This window comes from Aegilops tauschii, chromosome 4 (genome assembly GCF_002575655.3).
Source record: "Aegilops tauschii subsp. strangulata cultivar AL8/78 chromosome 4, Aet v6.0, whole genome shotgun sequence".
In the NCBI taxonomy this organism is placed as follows: Eukaryota; Viridiplantae; Streptophyta; class Magnoliopsida; order Poales; family Poaceae; genus Aegilops; species Aegilops tauschii.
In genome coordinates, this window is record NC_053038.3 from 276,969,949 (window position 1) to 276,980,214 (window position 10,266).

At 44.8% G+C, this 10,266-nt stretch overlaps 1 long non-coding RNA gene across 1 annotated transcript; it reads left to right on the plus strand.

Annotated features, from left to right (window-relative positions):
* The first annotated feature begins 330 nt into the window (after positions 1-330).
* LOC141021505 (uncharacterized) lies at positions 331-4,720 on the plus strand. Its single transcript, XR_012182824.1, has 3 exons — positions 331-1,191; positions 2,019-4,272; positions 4,358-4,720. It is a non-coding gene; the product is annotated as an uncharacterized lncRNA (long non-coding RNA).
* Positions 4,721-10,266: the final 5,546 nt, after the last annotated feature.

Genomic DNA, 10,266 nt, shown 5'->3' on the forward strand with positions numbered 1-10,266 from the left:
TTCTCTCTTGTCTCCTTCATGGCCTTTTGTTCGACCCCATTGTCTTCGATCTTCCCTCTCGTCTAAATGTCCAACCTCTCTGCACATTGCACAGACCCCTTCGCGTGCATGTCCGAAACTTCCCTGAAGTTGAATCGTCCGGTCATGACCAGTGGTTCCGAAACAATCCCAAGATACCCTAAACATCATCGGTTCGTTGTTTAGACCACCCGAAGCCGTCCGATCAAACTGTAAGGGCTCAAATCCTCTCTCATATCAGCCACCTACTATATATAGTAGGCAGCCCCTAATCAAATCAGACCAAACCCTAAATTTTAGGTAGATGTTCCATCCATCCCATCATGCACCACCATCCTCCTTGGGATCCCCTCCCGATCCAACCACCAAGCGAAGCTGCCACCATCCTCCTCGTTTTCCAGATCGGGCCAACCACAAGCTACCAATCCATCGATCCACTGCCTCCCTCAATTCCCCATCCAACCACCTGCCCGACCCCCTCCTCCTGCTTCGATCCCCGAGCGGATCGAGCAAGTAGTCCCCGCCGGCGATGAGCCGCAGTGCCAACAGGACCTCCTCGTGCGCCGCCACTGACCCAGGCCGGCCTCCTCCCTCGCGCCCCTCTCTCTCTTCTTCTCCTTCCCTGGTTTCTTTTCTCTCAATCCTCTCTCACTCATCTGTTGCCATAGACAGGAGCTTGCCGCCGCCTTGCTCCGTCCTCTCCATCCTCCCGCTGTTGAGCAGCACCAGGAACCCCGAGCATCCAACTCCTCCCGTGGCGCCTGTCCTTCTGTCCCCGAGCAAGCCGCAGCTCACCAGAGCCAGCAGATGAGCACCGGCTCCTGTCCCTGTTCTGCTCCTTCTCCTTCCTCCTTTCCTCCTATCCCTTTTTTCGCTAGTCCTCTCTCTCAACCCTCTCTCTCTCTGCGCAGGACCAAGACGCCATGGACGGCTGCCTGGATCCGCCCCTCCTCGCCTTGTCCTCGTCGTCGGGAGCCGCACCATGGCCGCCCCTCCATCTTCAGTGCCGTTGTCGCCCTGCTTCCCTTGCATCCCCTGCTTCAGGTCGAGCCACGCGCCACAGCGCTCGACTGTGCGTTGACTACGCCCACCTCGCGCGTGGGTCGCCTGTTGGCCTCCAGATCTGGCCCAGCCGTGCTCAGCCCGCTCCACTTCTGGCCCGTTTGGCCCAAGGTGAGCACACCTTCGCTATGCCCCGCTCGGACATTTTTTAGCTATGTTGCGCCCACTGTTGTTCGCCTGATTTGCATCAGATTCGACTCATGTCATATATTTTTCGGCTCTGCAAATTTAGCTATTATCCAGGATTTACCTGTTTTGTAGAAAAAACCTTCCATTTTCATGCATTAATAAGTCAACAATCGTGCATCATATTAAAATGACTCATATATGTAAAATGAGTAGAATTTTATGTAGTTTCATAATATTCAACTTGCATCCATGTTAAACATGTTTTAACTTGATGTTTATTTAAATTTGCAACAATGTCATGCTAAAATGGTTTATTTCATAACTAAGTAACCGTTGTTCGGAATTAAATAAACTTTATATGTAAATGTGGTAGAAAAATGCTTAGATTAACATAGTGTCCTTACTTTGCATGTTTAACAACTCTAAAATATGCTTTAGGTCATAACAGTACCAAATCCAAAAATGCATATGGGGATCTTCTGGAATTGTCATTTGTTGTTTCCGGCCCCATTTAAACTTGCCTAAATAGTTAGTTTACTTATGTTTCCCCTCTTTCCATGTTAACCAACATTTAATATTGTTGAGTAGATTAAACGAGAGAGAACCAAATAATTGTTGTGGGGTTTCATCAATATGCAACTCGTTGCATATTGAGCTTCACTTAATTTGTAGTTTTCCTTGTTGCCCTTTGCCATGTCATACCTCATTAAACCAGACATGCATCATACTTGGTTGTGCATCATGCCATGTTTATGCTTGTTGGTTTACCGTGATGTTTGCTTCTTTCCGGTTGCGCTTCTCCTTCATAGTTCCGGTTACGTTGCGATTGTGAGGATTCGTTCGACTACGCGGGTTCGTCTTCCTCATGGACTTGTTCTTCTTCCTAGCGGGATTTCAGGCAAGATGACCGTCACCTTGGATCTCACTACTATCTTTGCTATGCTAGTTTTCTCGATGCTATCGCTATGTCGCGCTACCTATCACTTGTTTATCAAGCCTCCCAAATTGACATAATAGCCTCTAACCTTTTCACCCTTCCTAGCAAACCGTTGTTTGGCTATGTTACCGCTTTGCTCAGCCCCTCTTATAGCGTTGCTAGTTGCAGGTGCAATTACAGGTTGTTCCATGTTGGAACATGGATATGTTGGGATATCACAATATCTCTTATTTTAAGTAATGCACATATATACGTGGTAAAGGGTGGAAGGCTCGGCCCTATGCCTGGTGTTTTGTTCCACTCTTGCCGCCCTAGTTACCATCATACCAGTGTTATGTTCCTTGATTTTGCGTCCCTAATGTAGTGAGGGGTATGGGACCCTCTTGATAGTTTGCTTTGAATAAAACTCTTCTAGCAAGGCCCAACATTGGTTTTACCATTTGCCTAATAACAACTAAAACTTGCATAGGGACCCGCCGGCACCCAAGGTCTCTTAATAAACCCCCCGGGCCAGTGCTCCTCATGAGTGTTTGTCCACCTACCTAGCAGTAGGCGGTGCCACCCTGGGGCAGCTCGATGGTATTTTTGGCTACCGTTCACTTTGCATAGACGGTGTTGTCCTGAGAATGAGATACGTGCGGCTCCTATCAGGGTATCGGTGCACCGGGTGGTCTTGTTGGTTTTGTCTTACCATTGTCGAAATGTCTTGTGCATTGGGATTCCGAGTTTGATTGGGTGTCCTATGATGGAGGATTGTCTCCGCGGATCGTGAGCTTCTCATGGGCTAAGTTGGGACACGCCTGCAGGTTTTAAACTTTCGAAAGTCGTGCCCGCGGTTATGTGGCAGATGGGAATTTGTTAATATCCGGTTGTAGTGAACTTGATGTAAACTCAATTGAAATACACCAACCACGTGTGTAACCGTGACTGTCTCTTTTCGGGGAAGTTCGAGAGGAGAACATGGTTGGGTTATGTTTGAATGTAAGTAGTTTAGGATCACTTACTGACCGTTACTAGATGGCGACCGTTTGTGTAGTTTCTCATCTTACTCTTGTATTCGTAAGTTAGCAACCATACTTTGCTTAGTCACTGTTGCAACCTCACCACTTACCCTTTTCGTACCCATTAAGCTTTGCTAGTCTTGATACCCATGGTAATGGGATTGCTGAGTCCACGTGGCTCACGGATTACTACACCAACAGTTGCAGGTACAGGTAATGTGATGTTCATGAAGCGAGAGCGATGTGTGTTTGTTTTGGAGTTCCTGTTCCGCTTCTTCTTCGATCGAGGGTTAGGTTCCTGGTCGGCAGCCCGGGCTAGCAGGGTGGATGTCGTTGAGCTTCTGTTTGTGTTTCATCCGTAGTCGGATGTTGTTCTCATGTATGAAGTTTGATGTATTGGTGGAATAGTTCGTGGCAGTTAAAAGGGAGAGAGAGAGAGATTGGTGGAATAGTTGATTGTATTGCTTGAGCCTAATGGGCATATATAGGATGACATGGTCATCTTGGAGTACAAGTCAAGGTAGAATAAATTCTACGCTATCCTATGTTTCCTAAATAACAATGATACTCAACAATGACTAACTCTAGCCAAAGAGGTTTTTGGATGACACTGTTAGATTGACAATAAATGCACTACGAGAACTAGCCCCAATCAGCACCTCTTGGGTGGGATAGTTATTTTGGGTGGGTCAGACGTAACTAGCTCAAACTAGCCCTCGTGTTTGGCTACTTTAGGGCTATTTGAGCCCAAACTAGCTCAAACTAACTCTAACCCATGGATCCAAACAATGCCAATAACAAGTGTACTTAGACCTGCACAATACAAGTTTGAATGACTATGTTTGCTGGTTTTTAAATATTAAGCCTGGTTCCAGTTAATAACACAAATTTCCACTTCTTATTTTAAATATTACGTTTTAGCAATTTGATCTTGCACATGTAGGTCCTGCTGTCGGAGGTTTTGACCCACTGTTTGACCCTTTTTGCATATGTGGAAATGAGTTGTCCATCAATATCAGTCAAGTCAGGAAACTCGGAAAGATTGTTACGATAAAGAAATTAGCGACAAAAAACAAAAAGATCTTTGTCTCCACAATGAAGAAGACATCAGTTCACTACAGGATGGTACTAACTGTTATACCTCGTCTTTTTAATTCCTTTGCGCCATTTCAGATCTAGAGAAGACATTTACGCATATCCTTCTCTTCAGGCCTTTCCAAAGTAGTTCACTAATGATTACCTCTCAAACCACCTGTACGGTCAGGAGGCGAGGAAGGTTCATACAACACCCACGGTTCAATTTTGAAGTGTTCCTTAAGAGTACGAAGGATGGACGGTCAATCATCCATAGGCACTGGCCTGAAGTTGCGATGACCTTCAACATCAATGAAGGCTCAATATTCGCCTTCTGCTTCAGCAGTTTTCCAGATGAGATCCATCTATCTATTTACCGTCTATGATGCTAATTTTTAAAGGTTATAGATGTTGCATGTGAAACTTGGTGCTGGTGCAGTTGTGTAATGGGATAGCTGAGTGCTGAAGCTATATGATTTCGTACTCTGATGTATTTAAATTATGAAATCCTACTTCCTTAATATGAAAATGAAATATATTGTATGATTAATATGAAATGTCAATTAGATTAATAAATGGATTAATAATAATAAGGCAATTAGCTTGCTAATGCCAATTAGCCTGCTAATTGGGTTTTCTATTGCAAACGATTATTGAGAAAACACCGTGGGCGATTGCCTCAGGCAACGCACACAGTTTCTAGGAATAAACCATGTGGGATCAATGAACAATCACACACGACATCCACTTGTAAACCGTTTGCATTAGGCCACCTTGCACAAACGTTTACCACATAAAAAGTGTCTGTGATGGACAACCTTTGCCACACAGTTTCTTCTACGCACCGTGTGTGATGCATTCAATAACGCAAACGATAAAATTGTTAATACCATCTACAATGGCAAAGCTATGACAAATGATTTAATAGGGAAAATTGTGTGTGATGTACCTACGAACGGAAACGTTTTCCTTCGAGTGACTGTGTGGGATGTATATACGAACGGAAACATACTTCTTGGATTAACTGTGTGGGATGTACATATTAACGGAAACATATTCCTTGGATTGACTGTGTGGAACGTGCGTACAAATGGAAACGTTTAGCCGAGACTGACTATGTGGGATGTACTGACGACCGGAAACGATTGGCCTGTATAATTGCATTTTTTAGCACAACTGTACTTATTTGATCGCTCGCCCGTCACACACGACCTCATTTTGCCGAGCGTGTGTGCCAGGACGGCCTATCCCCGATGGTTTCTGGGTCGTGTGGGAAGGACCCCCAATCGCACACACTCACTCGGCGACAGTTCCAAATGCTGTCGCGGAAAGGGGTTAAAAACCGTTTGTATAGCACCTCGCTGTACCAGTGATGGTCAAACTGATTTGAATTTGAGATACCGATGGCAGGCATTGTTTGGCGAGATTGCATCCATACATGGACACACTATTCAAATTGGAGATGATGGGTGGATTTCGCAGCACATATCAAAATGGCTATGTGTGTTGTGCGTGTTAAACACATTGTACAGTGTCATACATGGTTTAGATTCCGAACATCTAGCTAGAGAATACATGTACTATGATTTGAATTCAACATAAAATAGATACATTTATTTGAATTCGAGATCGTATGTACATGTATTTCATATTTATATGGGAATTTCCTACTCTCATATTCATGTCATGTGTTGTGAAGATAATATTTAGATGGTTGTATAACTAACCCAAGTACAATCCCATTCAAATAGGGAAAATGTACTCAAATTTAGTCCATATTCTAGATAGTAGGAAATGTTTTTTTATTGTTGAGGGAAGTGCAAGTTGATTTGGAATTGTACATGTTATGCTTGTTGTCCCGATTTTTTTTAGTTTTTTTGTTGTTTTCGAATGGTATTTCTGGTAATAATATAGTAAAACGGGACATGGCTCTCTCTAATGGGGTGCGAATTGTCTTTTTTGTTTTTTTGTACACGATAAGCTTGTTCTCCCGAAATTTCAAGCCGCGCCTTGTTATGCCGAAATTTCAAGCTGGAATCACTGTCTATCGTGCTGCGAAACTCCCACCTCCTCAACCCGTGCCTTGTTATCCCGAAATTTTAAGATATCTCATTGTCTCGTTATGCTCCAAAAACTCCCTCCATCCAAACCCGCGCCTTGCTATCCCAAAACTACAATGCGCGCGAAAACTCCCACCACCTGCGAAATCCCAACATGCGAAATTCCCGTGATACCCTTAAAACGAAAGAACCGCCTAGTTCAAATCAGTGGGGGTACTTTCATAACTTACCCCACCTTTCCGACAAGCGCGTCTCTAAGCCATGGTTCCCCCTCCTATCCCCTCCCCCCCATTCATACACCGAGGCCACGAAAACCCATGAAGCCCCACACCCTCCTCTGTCCACCACCCAGCCAGAGCCTCTTCCCCGATGTCATTGTGCACCACAACAACTCGACGTCCCTCATCCACCACACCGGATGAGAATCCATCATCGATCTCATCGTCCCACCGGTTCAGCCACCCCGTCCTCCACGTCCAAGGAGCTGCCCGGACGTTTGCCTCGTCTATCGTGCCACCTCCATTCCAACACCGTCGTCTTCACCTGTACCACCAGAAGAGCAGCAACATCACCGATTCCACGGATGAAGCTCAGTCCTAACCGGCACCACCAAAGAGGTTCTACACTAATTGCTACATTTTCTTCGGTATTCGATCTCACGGTGCTGCCGGTGCTCGGTCCCGAGCCACCATGGCGCGACTCCATCTACGACGGCGTTGGCCACTTCCTCCATGGCGTCTCTCCCACAACGGCGACGGCGAAATCAGTAGGAGCTGTTGCTGCTGCTCCGGCTCTCACTGGCATTGCTGCTGTTGCTTTGGCTCTCCCTCACGCTGCTGCTCTGCTCTTGCTCTTGGTCCCTGATACGTCTCCAACGTATCTATAATTTTTTATTGTTCCATGCTATTATATTATCTGTTTTGGATGTTTTATATGCATTAATATGCTATTTTATATGATTTTTATGACTAACATATTAACCTAGAGCCCAGTGCCAGTTCCTATTTTTCCTTGTCTTAGAGTTTCGTAGAAAAGGAATACCAAACGGAGTCCAAACGGAATAAAACTTTCTCGGTGATTTTTCTTGGACTAGAAGACACCCAGGAGACTTGGAGTGCAAGTCAGAAGAGCCACGAGGCGGCCACAAGGGTGGAGGGCGCCCCGAGGGAGTAGGGCACGCCCCCAACTGTGACGCCCGGATACTTAAGCTGCAGTGAACCTCTGCTAATGATGCCACGTCACCACGATTACTGTTACTAATCTCGCGTTAGTTCAAAACCAATTCGAATTCAAATTAAAAATCAGGCAATCACAAAAGTTTTCAAATATTAAAACTACCATGTTCAGAGTGAACCAAATATTCCATAACTAATTATGGTGGTGAACCAACATTTTTAAAAGTGGTTTAATGCCCTATAATAATTAAAAAAATGGATAAAACAAATAAGTAAATGCCTTTTTAGACTTATAAAATTAAAAACTATTTTAATTAAATGCCAAAATAATATTGAGAGTGGTATATTTGGTAATGCTAATTTAGGTACTATTTTTATATTTTATAACACTAAAATAATTAGAAAACAAAATAGGAAACTAATAGACAGTAAAAGAAAAATAAACAAAAGGTAAAAAGATTTTAAAAAAAGGTAAACAAGCCTCCCTGTTCCCTGGACCCAATCCACTAGAACCGGCCCAGCCCAACCCCCGCACCCACGGTCGATCCCCTCCTCTCACTGCTCCTTCGTCCGGGCGCCTTGACGCGCTCCCACCCGACCGCCTCACCGGCGATGCTGGGAGGAGGATAAGGCCGCCAGCTCTCCGACGCCTCGGCCCCCTCGCCTCCCACTCGCTTACTCTGCTCCACTCGCCGCCCTCTCCTCTCCCTTCCCCCTCCTCCAGATCCACCGAGCGCTGCCAACGCCCTCCCTGGGCCTCATCGAGCCGTCCTACGGCCTCCCCGGCGTCACCCTCGTCCTCCACATGACCGAGGCCGACCGGTTTAGTTGCGCAGCGACACCTACGCCGTCTCCTTCCTCCCCAAAGTCGACGCGGTCTTCATCTTCTTCCTCTGACCACCGCATCTCGATGTCTATACCACCTCTCTGGCCCATCTCCGGCCTCCCCGAGCTCGTCATCCGCACAACGGTGAGCCCATCCTCCGGATTCCTGCTACCTCTTGAGCAGTGCGTTGGTTTATCCCTTGAAGAGGAAAGGGTGATGCAGTAAAGTAGCGTAAGTATTTCCCTCAGTTTTTGAGAACCAAGGTATCAATCCAGTAGGAGACCACGCTCAAGTCCCTTTCACCTACACAAACAAATAAGAACCTCGCAACCAACGCGATAAAGGGGTTGTCAATCCCTTCACGGTCACTTACGAGAGTGAGATCTGATAGATAGATAAGATAATATTTTTGGTATTTTTATGATAAAGGGAAATAAAGATGCAAAGTAAAATAAACGACAATAGGAATAGCTAAGTGTTGGAAGATTAATATGATGTAAAATAGACCCCGGGGCCATAGGTTTCACTAGTGGCTTCTCTCAAAATAGCCTAAGTATTACGGTGGGTGAACAAATTACTGTCGAGCAATTGATAGAATTGAGCATAGTTATGAGAATATCTAGGTATGATCATGTATATAGGCATCACGTCCGTGACAAGTAGACCGACTCCTGCCTGCATCTACTACTATTACTCCACACATCGACAGCTATCCAGCATGCATCTAGAGTATTAAGTTCATAAGAACAGAGTAACGCTTTAAGCAAGATGACATGATGTAGAGGGATAAACTCATGCAATATGATATAAACCCCATCTTGTTATCCTCGATGGCAACAATACAATACGTGCCTTGCTGCCCCTGCTGTCACTGGGAAAGGACACCGCAAGATTGAACCCAAAGCTAAGCACTTCTCCCATTGCAAGAAAGATCAATCTAGTAGGCCAAACCAAACTGATAATTCGAAGAGACTTGCAAAGATAATCAATCATAGATGAAAGAATTCAGAGAAGATTCAAATATTGTTCATAGATAAACTTGATCATAAACCCACAACTCATCGGTCCCGACAAACACACCGCAAAAGAAGATTACATCGAATAGATCTCCACGAGAATCATGGAGAACTTTGTATTGAGATCCAAAGAGAGAGAAGAAGCCATCTAGCTAATAACCATGGACCTGAAGGTCTGAGGTAAGCTACTCACACATCATCGGAGAGGCTATGGTGTTGATGTAGAAGCCCTCCGTGATCAATGCCCCCTCCGGCAGGGTGCTGGAAAAGGCCCCAAGATGGGATCTCACGGGTATAGAAGGTTGCGGCGGTGGAATTAGGTTTTCGTGGATGCTTCTGATTGTTTGGGGGTACGTAGGTATATATAGGAGGAACAAGTATGTCCGTGGAGCAACTTGGGCCCCACGAGGGTGGAGGGCGCGCCCAGGGGGTAGGCGCGCCCCCTGCCTCGTGCTCTCCTCGTTGATTTCTTGACATAGACTCCAAGTGCTCTGGATCACGTTTGTTCCGAAAATCACGTTCCCGAAGGTTTCATTCCGTTTGGACTGCGTTTGATATTCTTTTTTTGCGAAACACTGAAATAGGCAAAAAACAACAATTTGGGCTGGGCCTCCGGTTAATAGGTTAGTCCCAAAAATAATATAAAAGTGTATAATGAAGCCCATTAAACATCCAAAACAGAATATAATATAGCATGGAACAATCAAAAATTATAGACACGTTGGAGACGTATCAAGCATCCCCAAGCTTAATTCCTGCTCGTCCTCGAGTAGGTAAATGATAAAAATAGAATTTTTGATGTAGAATGCTACTTGGCATAATTTTCAATGTAATTCTCTTAATTGAGGTATGAATGTTCAGATCCGAAAGATTCAAGACAAAAGTTTGATATTGACATAAAAATAATAATTCAAGCATACTAACTAAGCAATCATGTCTTCTCAAAATAACATGGCCAAAGAAAGTTA